Below are 19,437 nucleotides of genomic sequence, written 5' to 3'. Positions count from 1 at the left end.
TCCAGGTACCTGATCGGGTTTCGTACAATTTGATCGGTTTGATATTAGGGTCCGGGAAATCAACCCAACTGTTAACCCGACGAGAATGTAATGTTTGTCAAACATTCGAAGACCCGACCTGGTGGTTTTTCTGTTGCATGATCGAAAATGAAAAACGAAGCCCGACTGTAATGCGTCAAATTTTTCTAATCGAAATTTTCAACATATATTTACGTTTCATGGTCAGTTCAAGACACCAATTTGGAGAAGAAGTATGTGTATGTATGTGTACGTTTGTACATACGTTCGCGGTCATTTTGTTCGTCATCGATATCGCGCGAACAAAGAATGATATCAACTTTGTTGAGGTGTCGATTAAAGCGTATTAATGGCATTATGATCCGAAAAGATTTCATAAAGGTCGAGTCTTTATATTTATTTATTTTATTTTTTTAAATTATTAATTATGCTGGAAACTTATTTGTATGGCGCTCAAATGTCCATGAACCCCAAATGTGTTTTAAAGTAATTCTCACGCAGAGTTTGTTAAAAGCATATGCATTAGAAATAAGGATTTTTGTATTTCTGAAAAAGATCAATCTAAGCACGCTATAATAATTTTTGAGCTATGGTGTTGACAGACAAATATGAAATAGGTGAATTTATGAATACCTATACCAAAATTTTGTTCGTAGTATCAATATGTTTAAGCGTTACAAACTTGGGACTAAACTTAGTATACCTTGATATATTTAATATATCTATGGTATAAAAAGCGGCATGATTTGGTATTTTTGACCATTCCTAAAATGAATTCAATTAAAAAAAGTTTCGTGAATAAAAATCGTATAGATTGTGTTCTAGCACACATTGTACTTCGATCTAATAATAAAAAAGAAAAAAAAGTAATGAAATAAAAATAAAAAATAACCGTATACTATATATATATACATATATAGTAAATATAATATGATTTGAAAATTGAAACTTCATACCTAATGCAATGACACTCTTCTTCTCTCTTGATACCTAAACTAATAAATTTGAAAAACAATGATGTGTTCAAAGTGAACAAGTCAATCAATCAGTCGTTCTTTTTACCTCTACCGATACCTACAGCTACCAATAATAATAAAAATAAAAATAAAAACACGGGAAATAATAAATAAATGTACCACTAGTCTATGTACACATAGTCTATATATAGATTCTATTTTGTTATCCTGTGTGGTTGATGAAATCAGCTGAATACACATTGGAAAAATTATTGAAAGGGGAAAATTGAAAAGCAATGACAGAAAGTGTTTTACTAGTCAAATTTACAATAAAACAATCTGTCCATATGAGTGTAACCCTTACGATCCACACATTCAACCTCACAAACGATGATTATTATATTGGCATAGAAATGTGTGGCTATAGGTTAAACAGTCGCTTCTTATGTCAGAGGTACTGAGTTCAAATCCCGACACTTGGAAGTAAAATCTTTTTTAAATGTTATACAAATTCTTATTAAAATTCTTTGAATATAAGTATTTTTTAAGTGATTTTCAACAACTTATTTTTTTTCCTGCGCCAAACGCCTCAATTTCTACGAATTAAGTGATTTTATACTAATTATCAAAATTTCTATTTTCTTACTGTTAAAAGATAAATTTCAAGTTTTATTTTTTCAAAATGCCCCGATTTCTACGTGTCACAATTTATGGCTAAAATTCAGCACATCTTGATGTTATTAAGCAACGATAAGCGCAAATACAAGATCGCTATAAACTTTAATTAAAAAGAAATCGTGGACGAAAAAATATTCCTGAACAGCACACAAATACGTACTCGCTGACATTAATCTAAAAGCGAGGCTAATACATTGTCCTAGCCATAAAACGTAGCCGGTTACAAGAACTTCTCTTGCAGAATTCGAATTGCGGAAGGGAAACATTGGAAGTAACTGCCTTTTAAACAATGTACCTATAGAAAATTTGGTTTGCCTGGATATAAGCAGTTTTACTTTTCTTGAAGCACTCAAAGATTTCAATGCTTTTGAGCATAAGTTTTGGAGCCGCTTAACCAGTTTAGAAATAGAAGATGGATTTTTTTCAGACTAGAGTGAGGTAAGAAGTTTTTGATACGAAGCTAGATACATATCGAAAGAATTTACTAAATATAAATTACAAAATATGTCTGTTAAGATATCAAAAGCGTCTTTGAGGTAATATTTTCACCAATGAAAATTTTCTAATACTTATTGAATAAGTAAAGTAATTCAATTAACTTTTTAAATTAGAACTTCAAATAATCCTAAATTTTATACTTTATGGTACCAAAACTAGAAACTAGTTTTTCGACTTACTCGACAAACAAGAGTGATGAGTTCATTTTTTAAGTTTTATCAAAGAACGAAATGAACTTTGACGAATTGAAAATATTAATTTATAAATTGTAGTTTCCAGATCTGAAAAAGCAATTATTTCCATGTGTACCTGAAAGCAATCAGGTTAATTTCGTCAACACGGAAGGAAAAAGTGTAAAACAAAGCAAAATTTAGTAATAGATAATTAATGGGAATTGAAAATTAAGAGAATTCAGATATTGTAAAATAGAAGTTTGGATAGGTAAATTTTCTTGAACATAATTTGCATGTTGAGCGTATCTCGAGAACGTCTTTTTGAGTGTATAGATCAAAAAGAATTCAATGATTCAATCCCAGGACATTCCATATATAACTGAAGAATAAAACTTACTTTATTTCATTCTTAACGATTTTCCTTCCGCAAAAAAAAATGGGAAAATGTATAACATACTTTAAACATTTGACTCTATACCACAATGACTGTTTCATTTCTACTATCTACTAAATAACGTAACTCTGAATATGTGGTTAGCGTTTATAGAGAAAATTCCAGTAGCGTCAAGCTAAATAAATTAAAAGGTTTTCTGTATATGTAGAATTTCTCATCATTATCATTTACTCAACGAGATGGACTCTGTATGTATCATATAATTTATTACAACATATTTCTATAAACCCTTTCTACATGTATACATATTTTATGTATTTCAACTAGAAATGTTTTGAGGAAAATACTAAATACGTTTGTGGAAATTTTACTTCACCCAATCATATATTATAATATAGTTAACATCTAGGAGAAAATAGCATACATTATGTACGGATACTTCAATCGTACCACACGGTTTCCTCATAACTAGTGGCTTTTATGCGATTATCGACGATCTACGAAAAATTGTTGCTGTTTTATGACGCTTTTAATCGTTAAAAAATACTATACAATCAAAAAATTGTGCTGTTAGGAATATCACGCTGATATTTTTCTAAACGTCTTGTAAAAATTTCGATTAGAATTTCATTTGATAAGATCAATTTCGAACAATAACTATTTGTAATTAATTATAAAGGTTTTCTTGATTTTTTTTGTACCAAGTTTCCTAATTCGCACCAATACAGAGTTGCTGAAAGTTTTTATTCAGTTTTTGTGCAATTTTATGAAATAAGCAATGAAATGTATTATTAACAGATATAATTAACGTAATATCTGAAGGAAACACGTCCCTGTCCATGGCAGAATTCATTTACTTCTAATTAAACTAAAATAAATTTCTCCATCGGAAGAAATCAACAATACATCCTTCAAAAGAAGGCTTATACTAAAAGAAGACAAACAGACACGGAAGATCAACTTGCAGGCCCCTCGTTTCCACTGCGCACTTTGGGCCAGTGCTCAAGGCCCTACGATCGACAGGGGCTCAGCCTACCCTCAAAAAAATCATTATTTGTCGCCGTTGCCCCCTTGCACGCATTTAGTACACGATTCAATGACAAAACAATTGATCGTTAATTCGGTTTTCGAAGTTTCTTGCCCTAAACTTATGATTTTCCTATCTTGAAAACTAGAAGGGTACAATAATCAATGTGAAGAAATAAAAACAATGGTTAAATAATTTTAGAATATTGCTTATCTACTCTTATCTACACAAGGGCGCCGTAATCCTTGTATGCTCAGGGCTTTCGAAAGGTTAAAGACGGTGGTCCACTAAACTCGATTATAGTTTTCTTAGAAGTTTTCATGAAGATTAATAGTCCACACCCCCCCCCCCTCATGAGGAAAAATAAAAAACATTTACGCTACTGATCAAATCTAACTCCACAGATTTTTATCCACATACGAACTCTAAATAAAAATACCTTGGCATTTGTTAACTATGTGGTATATGGTATACGATTTCTCGCGATATAGTGTGGTATATTATGCTAGGCTCTATCAACTACCACTTACATAATACTCCCTAACAACCCTCCCTGCTCCCCGTATATAAAGCAATCTGTCACATAGACTGAATTATCACTACGGTTCTGATCGTGTCGATCCCCTGTATGGCATACAGAGTATCTACAAAAAAAAAGAAATATATTTTTATAAATAACAAAAAACAAAGTAACACCAAATCGGCTTCTCCATGTATTGTTAGTGCCAACTTAACTCGAAACAATTGTAATATTGTTAATATATGAACAAAAGAGATAGAAAATTGAGATACAATTCGATAATATACCAGGTGTCCCCCCACTTTAGCAATGTAGCTATAAATGAAGGATCAATACAGGAAAAAATGTCCCAAATAAATGTTGTTATACTCGAAGGAAGGTATCTAAGAAAGATGTTAAAAAGGTATCTAAATTTGTCCTTATCTTGCAAGATTATGAAAAGGCAACTCATGCTTAAATTTGCTTCTTGCAAGTCCAGGTCAAATTTAAGTTCTGTAAGATTTCCCCCTCTGAGAACCGAAACTTCTTTCTCGGGAAATAATTCACGTTGGCAATTTGGGAAATCGTAAACTAACTAGGTTTTTCAATTCTCTTTCCAGTTATTTTTTGTTTCAGGTCACACCGGGTGAAATTTTGCAGGTGGTATATTAAAAGGAGAATGTTGATATGGGTGGAAAAAAGGACCAGATCTCCGCAAGAGGTTACTAACAAGAAAGCAAAAGGTAAAAATTCATGAAGTAATTGATGCTATCTTGATCTCCTATATTGTTTAAGATGTGATAATTTAAAACACCCGGTAAGTCTTTCAAATTGGAAGATCCAATACATCGTTACATACTCAGAAATGGTTGTATTTGCAGGCTTTTTATTAATTTATAGTAAATGTATTTGTTTGTACCTAAATTATTATTTGTAAAATTTTATTACTATTCGTTGCGTGCAGATCAGAATTTAGTGCCACGCACGGAAATATTATGTCATTGGTCATTTCAAACCTTGAACTTTTTTTAATTCTACAAAATGATCTGGAAATTCTGATTGCCATGACAACATTTAAAGATTTAAACTACATTGGAGTTGCGTATCTTCAATTTCAGTTCTTTACCCTTAAAATGAATCCTGATAAAGCCCAAAATGGGCCAAGGATAACAAAGTAACATGCCTTCAAATATTGTGTATTTTTCACGAACTCATAAGTGTCGCATTTCATTTATGTAATACTATTCCCTTTATTTTTTTAATAAAGAACATTTTATATTATAATATAGGCAATATTATTACAAGCAATATTACATAAATGATTGAATCATTGTGTGAAAATTATATTAATTATACAATAAAAAAAGTAAATATAAAACTTAAAAAATATTTCCGCACATGATACTAAATTCAGTTCTGTATGCAACGAATAACCAATTTCAAATCAATTTCGTTTAAATTAAAACCACAAATTCACTTACAAACTAACGAAACTTACTTGTACTTTATTCAATTAACTATATTATCGAATTTATTTCATGTGTTCCTTCATTGACTCTGTTTTGGGAATTCGATAAGGAACTTTATCAATAAGGTACTCAAAAAGATAGGAATTTATAGGAAAATACCTCTCAAAAAAGCTTGAAAATATTTCAAATTTTTTTAAAGAGTTATAAACAAATAAAATTATTATTCACTTTATAGTGCAATAATGCTTGTTTTTTTACCATATTTTATTTTCTTATTTTTTTAGTCTCGCTTAGTAAAAGAGTGTGTACCCTTTTGGATAAGAAAATAGAATAAATCAAATATGGGTTTCGACTTAGGAACACAAATTTTCATAAGAGTGCAAATTTTTAAGTCCATCGGACGTCTGCAAGTTCTACAAGTGTAAAAAAGGAAACTTAGGAGTAATAATTTAAATTGTAGGAATTAATTTTTACTATAATTTATATTCTGATCATTTTTCTGTAGGAATTTCATAGAAAACCTTCATGCCATACAATTTAATGTTATTGTCTCTACTTTGCATCAACTTTGAAAACTCAATATAACTACATTAGCTCTTGCGTGGCAAAAATTTTTAAAAATGTATTTTAGAAAAATAAAACTTAAAGAATAACCTAAGATACGGAATAAACATTACTAAAAAGAAATGAGATAAAAAATTAAATAATACAAAATACCAATTTTAACTTTTTATTAGAAAAAAAAACCTGTTACCCAAAACAAACTTTTATTATATTACAAGCATTGGCATCGATAAAAATTGAATGTGTGATATAGGTAAAGAATAAAAATTTTTCTGATTTTTATTTCTTTTATTTACCTGCCATTTTCCACATTCTAGAAATGAAAATACACTTTGTCACAAATGAGAATTACCCAGATTTTATTTAGTGATAAACATCTTAGTTCTATTTTGTTAAAAATAATAAAATATTTACTTTTCGTAAAATTATATCTGATTTTCCAGTTCAACGATTATGAAGGTATTAGTTTGAGCAAATGGTACTGGACTGGCTTTATAACTCCTTGCTGTGTAACTTTTGGTTAGTAAAAAGTGCTGAACAAAAATGGGCTAGTTTTTTTCTTTTCCACATTTGACCATTTTGACCTCTTTTCAAGCTAGACGGGAAAAAAATAGGAAACGGGAAAAAATAACTGCTTAACAGTTTAATCTTTCGGTTATTGTGAAAGAAGAGATAAAAGTGTTGACGATTTAGAAGAGTTTCAGTCTTCTAGCCAAATCAGTTTTCAGCAAAAAAGTTGTGTTCTTAGCCTTTTGTTTATCAATGAAAGATACGAATTCCTTGTTTTTTTAAACCTTTGTTCCCTGTGGTACAACGACATCTGAAACTACTATCCTTCTTAGAAATTCGGTAATATGTATCATGATATAACCGATAATATATCGTGTAACCGATATGACCATATAAATTTAAATAATAAATTCTGTTTATAATTAGATTCTTCGACCAAGCATACAGAGTGTATTAGAACAAATGGTCAATAATCAAGAAGGGTAATAGCGCTTCCCCTTCAAAGCTATAGGTAATAGAAGCGGTTTTAAGAGAAACGATTTTGCTAAAGTTTTGTTCTATCTTTATTCGTTTGTGATAAATACAAAAAAATTGCTCATAAACTATTAGAGATTGAGCAAACCTTGCTTTGAATATGACTTGCTGTTCGAGATAGAGCAAAACTTCAAATATCAAAAGTATTTCTCACAGAAACAACAATAAATTTTGTTTGAAACATTATTTCGAAAACACGATGAACTCGGTAGAAATTCGGCGTGCAACTAGTTAAGGAGCTGACATACATTTATGTAACCATATGATGGTCGGAAAAGCAAGATTTTCTTTTCTTCTACGTTTGTCTACCTATGGACCCTATGGTCTAAGGATGTCCCACCCCAAGACAGCCACTCTAACCTAACCTAACCTACGTTTGTCTAGGAATTCGAGGTTTTCGATATAATAGGTTTTGATCTGCTGGAAAATGTTAATTTAAATAATTTTGAACCTCCTTACTGGTCGTTTTCGAGTATGAAATGAACCTGTAACCGCGTGATTGGATGAGAATTTTGTATCCCTTTTTTGTGGTTAGAAATCAAAACTGAAAAATGGACACACACCTAGAAGCAGTTAAAATTAATATTTTTTCTAACCATGTAGATATTAATTCATTTAGCAAATCTACTCGATAACACTCAGTTAGGAAGTCAGCCAACAAGTTTCATATTATTTCCTTCCGGCAAGTTTATAGGAAATAAAAGTGTCAACTTACTAACCATCGGACACCCAGGTTTTTTACACAAAGATGCATATATCAGCTCCTTAACTAAATGTTCTGATTTTTTTAAAAGAGACATTTTTTACATTTAAACTTTTGTTCTATTTCTAATGGTATGACATGAGCAAATCCTCAAATTTTAACATTTCTGAAAAACCATGTAAATTTTTCATATCTCATGTCTCAATCATATCTCAAAAATTATAAGGACCTGTTGGTTGGCTTCCATTGTTTCAAATTTCAATATACTTTCAAAATGATAGTAGAAACTAATGTCAAAAGCTCATAGTTTTTGAATTGAACTGCAAAAACTGAAAATTTATGAAAACGATTGCCAAAATGTTTCTCTTTGGCCATTTCATAAAAAATTAATTATTTGATTAAAAAAATACTTTTTTAAATGTAAATCGCATTGATGCGTTGGTTCTCAAAAGGTAAGGAGTATGATTATAGCTACTTTCCCTTACGTCAACCTAGTTTGCCACTATATATGGCTAACTAGTTTTTAAAAAATATCTTATCAATCTTTAATAAATACACTAAAGGGATATTAAAATTTGTTTCCGCAATTCACGACAGGTAATTAACATCTCAGCAGCAAAAACTACACTCAGACTAAATGTGCTGTACCAATCTGTGAAGGGAGACGCTTCCAAACACATGTCACTTGTGGACACCGCATTCATTATTGACAATTTATTCAGATACACACTGTAAAAACCCACATATATCGTTTCATCGTCCCTTCTTATAATTTTAATTCAATTTTATTTTTGTTTTAAGTTTGGTTATGTTGTTATTGTTAATCTAAAGCATATTATTAGCGTGATTATAGCCATGCATGCGTGTTTAAATCTTTTAAACATGCATGCATCATGCACATACATTATATGTATTAAATATTGCATATACTTCTACATAAGTAGAATTTTCATTCAAATGCCTCGCTTGTTTCTATTTTCTATTTTCTTTATTGTTTTTTTCTCTGTTTTTACACTTTTATCGATGAAATTTAATACCATACACTTTGTTTTTATTTTCTTAAAAAAATAGTATTTTTTTTATTTTTAAAATAGTATCGTGAAATTATAATTTTTTTAAATGTGGTCACGCGGTAGTTGCGTAATTTTGATGAATTTTCTTCACCAAAATGTAAGTACTATCTTATAAATTATTTTTATAGCCTTTTTTAGTCACATGGCGATATCTTCTCCGTATTCTTTTATTAAATTCCATGATTTTAACCTCTTATTTTCAAGCTTATGGAGCTGGCTAATGACAAAAAATAGACTCACAGTCTAAAAATGTACCAATTCTCTTAAATTTGATATTTTAAAATTCAAATCCACCATAATATAAAACCAAGAATAACAAAATTAAGAGTGATTTTGAACATAAAAAAACTTTTAACAAAAATAAAACCGACTTCAAAAGAAATATTTTCCAAAACAAATTAATATGCACTAAAAAGTAAAAAAATAACGATAATATAATGTAGTTAAAATTCTTGTTATTTTTGGAGTCGGTGTCAGCCAAGGGAACAACTCTAACAGAACAGTTTGCTACCTTAGGTTGGCTGACACCGACTCCAAAAATAACAAGAATTTTAACTACATTATATTATCGTTATTTTTTTACTTTTTAGTGCATATTAATTTGTTTTGGAAAATATTTCTTTTGAAGTTGGTTTTCTCTTTGTTCAAATGAAATGGGACCACACGGGAAACACCAGCTTTCAAATAGATAAAGATTCATCAAAATCGGTTCACCCAGTCGAAAGTTATGAGGTAACAAACATAAAAAAAAACAATTCAGTCGAATTGATAACTTCCTCCGTTTTTGTTTGAAGTCGGTTAAAAATTAAGTGAAAATTTGTTTGAAACAGTTTTTATAGATGTTCTCCTAATACTGAATGCAAAATAAAAAGTAATTACGAGAATATATTATTATTTCAAAATTGAACTATTTAAAAAAAATGTTCTTCTAATAGTTATGCATACAACTTCAGCTACGGGTTATCCACGAATACCTTGCTGTAGATTTCGCCACGGGTCGAGCTTGAAGTCACTGTCATAAAATGAGAAAAAGTTTAGAAAAAGAACTCATTGGTCTCCAAAATCAAGACTCAATTTTTTCTTTTTGATAATAAAAATTTGCACAAACTCTAAATAAACATAATTTGTATGTTTGGTACAAAAAAAAATGAACGTTTTCAGCAACTTTGTATTGGTACCATTTAGGAAACTTGGTGCAATTTAAAAAAAAATCAAATTAACGTCTATAATTGTGTACAAAGATATAAATATATTTTTATGTTTATGTCATAAACCTACATAAATTTTAACTATGGTCATTTTCAACAGGTGCTAGGTAAGATGGGTATTTTATACAAATTTTGGGAAGTTTATTCATAAAGTATACACTACAATAGCTACATTTCCTTTTAGAAAAATCATTTAAAATTGCATGGTGGTATTTCGTTTGAAAGTGTTTAATTGTTTACCATATAATTTTTTTTACTTTTTTCTACTTTTTAATTGACGTGTATTAATTGTTGCTGCAAATTTTTTTTATTTTAATTTTTTTGCTGCTGAGATGTTAATTACCTGTCGTGAATTGCGGAAACAAATTTTAATATCCCTTTAGTTTATTTATTAAAGATTGATAAGATATTTTTTTTAAACTAGTTAGCCATATAGTAGCAAACTAGGTTGACGTAAGGGAAACTGTAGCTATAATCATACTCCTTACCTTTTGAGAACCAACGCCATCAATGCGATTTACATTTAAAAAAGTATTTTTTTAATCAAATAATTAATTTTTTATGAAATGGCCAAGGAGAAACATTTTGGCAATCGGTTTCATAAATTTTCAGTTTTTGCAGTTCAATTCAAAAATTATGAGCTTTTGACATTAGTTTCTACTATATCATTTTGAAAGTATATTGAAATTTGAAACAATGGAAGCCAACCAATAGGTCCTTATAATTTTTGAGATATGAAAAATTTACATGGTTTTCAGAAATGTTAAAATTTAAGGATTTGCTCAAGTCATACCATTAGAAATAGAACAAAACTTTAAATGAAAAAAATGTCTCTTTTAAAAAAATAAACAACTTTTATTTGAAACAATTTTTCGTTAACATATATTTCTCGTGAGGGGACAAATTTGGGGGAAAGTATCCATTTTCTCCAAAAAAAATAAAATATAGAAAAATAAAAATATGTTGGCAGCTTTAGCTAGTGAGCCTTACGAAAAATTTTTGAGAAAACGAAAAAAAAAAAGAATTCTAGAAAATACTTTTTCAGAATTTTCGAAAACTATTTCGAAAATGGCGGCCAGAAGGTGATGTAAAGCTGATATTTTGGTATGTCATTTGGACGCCTTAGGAGAGTGTAAAACTACGTTTTGCGAGCAAAAAAAAGTTGTGTCTACACGTAACAGGTTAAACACAGAAAAAGTCCAAAATTTAGAGCATATCTTTTTTTTTGGTTGCAAGACGTAGTTCCACACTCCCCCAATGGGTCCATATAACAACCGAAAAAAGCAGCTCTACATCGCGTTTTCCAATTTTAATATAGAATTAGACTGGCGTACGTCCCAAACACGCATTTATAAATTCATCTTATAACAAATTCAACATGATGTCATACAGACAATCTACACACATACTTAACTCACTAATGTTAATAACATAGCTCTTCACACATTTAAAACATAGAACTAACATACATAAAGCTCAAGCTCAATGAAAAACCAGATGGTTTTGTTTGTTGGTTTGGTTTGCTTGTTCTATGGTATGTTCTATAATATGATTTCTCTACCCAATATAAAGCACTCACTATGTGTGTATGTATTCATTGCCTGTCTACTTTAGTTCCACAAACCATCTCCTGTATCAGAGTGCTAGCTAGAGTGAGCTTCTCTCTAATCGTATCACAAAACCATAACATATATAACAAGCTATAGAGCTCCCTACACATTTCCCCTTCTCCTATCACCATTTGAATATCTATCATATTAAATATAACATGTAATAACATAACATAACATAACATATTTAATATGATGCGTGACTTTTAAATCACGTGGGATATGAGTACGATGTGCACTTGTTACAAATGTTATTATATAATACCCTATTATTCATAATATAGGTGTACATAGGCATACATAGTATAATGAGTACAGGATGTTTACATCATTCATTATAGGAATAGTATGTTTGGTCTAATTGTTAAGTCACTTGACTCAAAAACCAAAGGTCCAGGGTTCGATTCCCGGTGGGTACGAATATACTTTTTTTTTAGTAATATACAAATGATTGTTTAGTATGTTAGGATAATTTTGGTAGAACAATGCTTATATTAAAAATTCTCATCTTTTATTCGTTTGTTTTTCACGATAAAAGGAGAAAATAATGAACGTGATTTGTTCCAAAGAGAGAGCGTGGGACAGTGGAATGACGCTATTTCTTTAGACAAATCTTTATTGGATTTGAAAATCTTTTTTTTCCAGCCAATATCAACTTTTTTATGTTTACTTAAGACTTAACTTAACTTCCTCTAGAACCAGTCACGTGACGGCCGAACCACTTTAAGAAAAAATGATAAGATACTTAATTCTCTTATTATCTAGCATAATCAGTCTGATCTGGATAATGGGCTACTCTGGTGCTAAAGGAAACGAGGCAGTGGACTCATTGGCACGAAAATAATCGTCTCAAACACCCCTTTTACCTGAGCCTGTCATTTTCCGAAGCAAGAAGATTCGTTTTTTACCGAATTAAAAAGTGGCTACGCTAAGCTTTGATAACTAGAATTTTGTACAGGGCATGCAACTAGCCAAGCTGTGGAGAGTCAGAAACCTGCAGGGAGTCAGATATAGATTGCTTGAGTCCTAAACCTTGAATCCATTAAATCTGGGAGCAATCTTGGCGAAGACTCTGTAGACTTTCCGCGTGACCTCTGGTTTTGACAGAATCATTCACCTGCTTAAAATAGCACCTCTTACCTAGAAATATTTCACTTTCCGTCAAGTTTTAAGGATGCGTTGTACCCAATATACAATGACTTTGAAGCTTTAACTGTGAAAAATCTCTTACGTTGGTGCCATTTGCGAAAAACTGAGTGTTTACCGTTTGAGTGCCGCCCTTTCACATAAATAATAATATACATAAATGTTTTCGAGTTAACTTAGTAATGGTAATGGTATGTAGTGTGAACGCAAAGGGAAACGACCACACTGATTTTATTTTTATTAATTGATTTTTGAAACCACCCATCTAATAACCAGCAACAACGTTTCAAAAAGAGGTAACATACAACGATAACAAAGTTTATAATAATAATAGTAATTCCTATATAATTATATTACCTACATTATAAGCTCTATAAAGCTTTAAGTAAAAAAAAAAACATATAATGATTATTTTTTTACACACATAATAAATTTTTTAATAATTTTATACGGAAACTTGCATGATTTAAAAAATTATAAAATTTTTGTATTGAATAAGATTACTTTTTTATTTAATTTTATTTTTGGGGGAGATGTTGTACCAGGGATTTAAATTTACTACCTATTATATGTTTTATAAAGCATTTCATTTAATTGAAATTGTCTTGTTTTATAGGACTATTACTCCTGCACACTTAGTAATTTTTTAAGAATTTAAATATTAAATAACTATCGACAAAAACTTGTGATCTATAGCTTTGTGGTTCTGTTCAAAATGTCAGGAGACAAAGAAAAAAGCATTTTTTCTTAGAAAATCTTTTAATTTTTATTAACATCAGATTTTACACACATATATTCTGGTAAACCCTTTAATTGTATTTTAATATTGTTTGTTTGTAAAAAAAAGTATTTTTGGATCTGAGGGCCCACGACAGAAACTTTACACTGCATGAACGCACTTGTAGTCAGATTTGGCCTATTTTTTTCACAGGCTCAAAATTAAGATGGCGAGATAATCACCTGGAAACTTCCCGATTTCGAGGGTCAAAAAGATTAGTCACTGTCCTCCCAGTCATCTGGTAAATAACATGTAGAGCAAATAATTTTTCTTTGAAACACTAAAAAATGTTATTTCTATTTTACTTGAAAATAAATTATTTTGCTTTCAAGTAAGTAAACTGTGATTTCATATTGTTGTTTTCTCATAATCTTTCAAAAAAAACTATAAATGAGTCAAGGTACAAATCACCTGAGGGATGAGGTACTACTTATTACCCTGTTAAATAGAAAAACTACAAAACAAATTATTTCTTAATTTATTTATGGCGAAACGATATAAAAATATCTAATTTTTCTTGTTTGCTTGCGATAAGTTTGACACGTTTAATGTGTGTGTGATTTAGTTTTTTAATTGTTTTTCTTTGTAGGTTGCATAAAAGACCGATATCGATGGTAAATTAAAATTGTTTTTTTTTATTCCAGAGACTTTAAAACAATTTATTCCATCATTTCGCGCAAAGAAAATATAATAAAGCCACTTCAATCGTGCAAAAATTTGGGAAACAGACTGTAACAGGGATCAAAAATTACTTATCGTTAAAAACTTATGATTATGGATCAGACCCTAATGATAGTCGATTTAATGCCTGAATTATTTCCCAACAATCTTAATGACTTTTTCTTAGTTGACAAGATTATTTAAACCTAAAAAATCATAAAAATTCCAAAAATCTAAAAATATGCTCTACTATACCTAAAAAAAGGGATTTTATTGTCGAATTTTTTCTAAAACTAAACTTTCAATGTTGAATGCAAAAACTTAAACTGTATAAATAGGGATTTTAAACCTTAATCTATAATTTATTATCAAAAACAAGTGACTACCGACTGTAAATACAAATGCAAAATTGGTGGTAAGTAAATTCACCTTATTTTATCACTAATACTAACGAAGCAAAAGACTCGATGATAAAGAAGAGTAGATTCATTAACCTGGCTTGATTTAGGAAATTATTAACAAATACTGTGAAACATCTCTGCGTCCAATCAATCTTTGCCTCAAGATGAAGGGCTGCATTCCGGGCTACGAAAGGCTACAAAGAAAAGAAAATGAAGTTGAAAATGAATGTGTTTCTTAAGTATCAAATATCATTATTAAGGTATGAGTTAGTGGTGCAAATTTTTCTATTTCAATTCAATGATACGGTTAATGTTAAATAAATAGGCAACTTGAATTACGTTTACGTTATACATGTATAATAGTTTTCGATTATCTGACAAATACTTAACATTTACGGCATACAAGTTGCCTCTTTAATAGTTTTTTAAGTGAACTTTAACATTGATCGTTTCATTGAATTAAAAATTTATTGATTATTAACAAATAGAAACAATTTCACCTCTAACTCATGCCTTACTAATGATATTTGACACCTAGAAAAACACATTCCAGGAGGTTTTAGCACAAATGCGAGCGGTTTCTTTCATTTTCCTCTATTAGCCGATTTTTATAACATCTTTTACTGTGATAAGTATATTGCAGTCGCGGACTACTGGTCTTTAATAATGGCCATTTAAAAAAATCGATGTATTTACGTACGATTTATACACAATTATAAATAGGTAGAAGGTACAATACCAAAGTTATGATTATGAAAATTTGTGTGGTGTAGCATATGGTTTACATATTATAATACACAGCTAAAACTAATATATTATACCTCTATAATATGTACAATCACTACATAGGTATAGTGAGAGTTATTTTGTGTATGTATTACATATTTGGTATGTTTTTAAGGGTGTTCGTGGCTATTTTAAATGCGACAACACAACAATGACATGCGATTATGTGCTAAACAACAATATGAAATTATAATTAATTACAAGATAACAAGCCTTTTAGGGACACAAAACCATGATTCATTGTTTGACTAAATGTTTAAATTTATTGTATACATAAATATTATTATATAATTTAAATTATAAAATCACTAATTAACATAAAAAGTGATATTATTTTATTTTAGTTTAGTTTTTTTTTTATCAAGATTTTATTTTTATTTTGAATTTTATTACACAAAAATATTAAATTTAAAATTATTTAAGGGATTTCAGTTTTTTTTAGAAAAAAGAACTAGATATGACATGGGCCACCTGGTAGGAGCTATGTTCCTATCGTATTTTCATATATTATAAATGTAGCGATTAGTTTTTTATTCAGATTTGCTTTGGTTTTTTTGCTGATTTGAATGATTAATAATGCACATGTTCAATTTTATAAGATCACTTTGTGCTTTTTTGTTCTATTTTTATTTTTTTAAATATACAGTCGATTTGCTTTAAAAAAAAAAACACAATTAAAAAAAAAATGAAAAATATACAACAAGATAAAAATTACAGTAGAATCTCGATAACTTAAACCTCGGTAACATAAAAACCTCTGTTACTTCAAAAAATACTATGTTCCCTTCCCATCAGAGCCCAAAACCTCTAAAACTTAAAATACGCAACCTCTATAACTTAAATAAATAATCTCTGTATAGGCCCTCAGTAACTACATAGAAACATGTACATACCTCTATATTAACTAGCGTACATAGAAACATGTACATACCTCTATATTAACCTTTACCTAACATAGACACTTGATAACTTAAAACCTCTATAACTTAAAATATTTTGTGTTTCCCTTGGACTTTAACTTATCGAGATTCTACTGTATTTGAAAATACAAATAATTGTATTAGAATTAATATTATATAAATGTTAGCTTTGTGGTACGCTACCTTGCAAATAGCTTTTGCTAATTTCTCTCTCACGATAGTGTTTGCCTTTCTGTGCATTGGTAATTTTAAGTTTAATTTAAGTAATACAGTGCAACCTCGATATAGCAAATCTGAAGGGAATCAGTAAATATTCGTTATATCAAGTAATTCATTAAACTGAGGTTCGTAATATTGAGGTTAAGTTGGTCTAAAATTCGTTATAAAGAGGAAAAAAGTGTCGGAACCTCTCGCGACATGAATTACATACTATGGACCATACTAACTGTCATATATTGGTGGGACTTTATACGTTATATAAAGGTTTTGAATTGACGAATTTCGTTATTTAGAGGTATTTAAATTTTTTATTATAGTTGAAATTCGTTATAAAGAGGCTGTTCGCAAAAAATATTCGTAATGTAGAGGTATATTTTATATTGACTCTTATGGACAATTCAAGGGGATTGCGAAAAATTTGTTAAATCGAGGAATTCGTTATATTGAGGTTCGTTATATTAAGGTTGCACTGTATTAGTTTAAAAAATAAGCTATACTTCTGATTTAGTAGTCAACCCAATATGTGCGTACATTACTGATTACCTTCACTTGGTTTGATCAAGATATCTACTATGACATAACCAAAAATTTCCTTGTACTTACTTTAAATTATCTCTATTATCTTTAACTTCTGATAACTCACAACTCATTTTCTTTTAATGAAACATAAATTTTGAACAAAAAATACTAATTGTAAAATATTTTTGCATATTCTCAAAATTCATAGCAAGCTGAATCGATTAAAATAGCTTCAATTCCCCAAAGGTAGTTTATATGTCGGTTTTTGCGGTCGTTTTTATTTATTGCATTTTTTTTTTTGGTTTTACCTCCCAAACAGCAAACAAATTAGCACGTGCGATAAGGAACATAATTCCAAAAAAATTGACGTTTTTTTTTATTGTATTTTCGGAGAAACCTAATTATTTTCAGATTGATTTAAAATTAAGGAGTATATAAAATAAAAATACTATTCATATCAGTTTAGAATTTAGATCATATGGGAGTATGTGAATAGTTTTAATATAGTTTTTCATCAAAAACACATACATAACTGCATCCTTGCTGTCATAGACAAAATAAACAAAAATAATTTTATAATATTTATATTTACTACTACAAAATATCTGAATCTGAAATAAACTTTTTACTATTCTGCAATGGAATTGGCACATATACTTATATAAACTTTCAAAAAAATAAATAAATATACAGGGTATCTACGAAATTAGTTCACATAGACTTGTTTTTCCAAATAGAAGATTTGATGTGGCTTCCTTTTTAACTTCCCAGTACAGGGAAGCTATTATAATAGGTCCAAAAAATCAAATCGAAATTTTTAACATACTAATCTATCGTTTACCGTTCATTCGTACATATTTTTCGTACTCGATTGATCGTAAATGATAGATGATAACGATCTGGATTTTACGCCATTCGTTGTGTTATAATATCAAGATGTACTGAAAAGACTAGGCCTATATTGAAAAATGGTAAGTAACCAGGTAGTCTAAATTGGAAATCAGTTAAAAGTTACTGAAATCAACTAAAATATTCAAGATTTCTTCCCGCTTGCAAAATACATGTAACTTCTATATCGTTTCATTATAGTACTAATTTGAGTTTTCATACAATGCTTTAATCATTTATGTAATAATATTGCCTATACATCTATGAATAAATAATATCATTATTTAAAAACACCGGTAATATTAGTGAAAATTCAAATAAATAAGATAATGAAGCCACATAGAAGTTTTACGCTAGCAACGCTGAATTAACCTTTTGTTGATTTCTGAGATCGTTCGCTTTCAAGAGAATCGCGATTATCTTTGTTAGTAAATTAGAAACAACACCCTGTTTAATGCATATCTTTTTCATAATATACATAAAAGTTTTCCTTATACAAACTTACTTTTGATCCAAAAAAATACATATATATAAAATATATATCATAATATATTATTTCAGGAAAATTATCACGCGTGAAATTTTTATTTATTAATTTTTATGGGCCATTAAAGTCATCTATGAATGGTTCATGAAAGCACAAAACATGTGAAGGATGAGTTCGAATTGAAGTTGTCGTTAAGTATCACTAGAGGGTACCTTTAAAAAGTACCGCTTTCAAATATTGTTATTATTTCTATGATGTTTATTAATAATTCTTTATCTGAATCCCTGTTCTGTATCATATTTGCTCTTACAATCTCTAAATGTTCCTACTTCAACTGAACCACTTTGGCGTGCATGTAGAAAATTTACAGAGATAAGGTTTAAATCTAGACTAATAATTTTGAATTTTTTTATGTAAAAGAAATCATTATAACCGGACGATATATAATAAAACTTTAATAAAACTAAGAACTGAAAAAATAAACCAGCACACTTTACTAAATACCAAACAGCCATCTGTTAGTTTTTTCTATAACTTAAAAATATCCTGGTAGATACTTTTGGTTTGAAAGTTCACTCGATAATTGTCTTTGTAATGAAAAAACTCAAAAACTACTGGTCCGATTTAAAAAAAATTAAGCTGTATTTTATATTTTTAAATAGGGCTCCACAAAAAAAAATTAAAGCCTATGAAATTGATTACAAAATATCTTATTTTAA

Source organism: Chrysoperla carnea, chromosome 1, assembly GCF_905475395.1.
Source record: "Chrysoperla carnea chromosome 1, inChrCarn1.1, whole genome shotgun sequence".
Lineage (NCBI taxonomy): Eukaryota > Metazoa > Arthropoda > Insecta > Neuroptera > Chrysopidae > Chrysoperla > Chrysoperla carnea.
Note: the sequence above shows the minus strand (reverse complement) of the source record.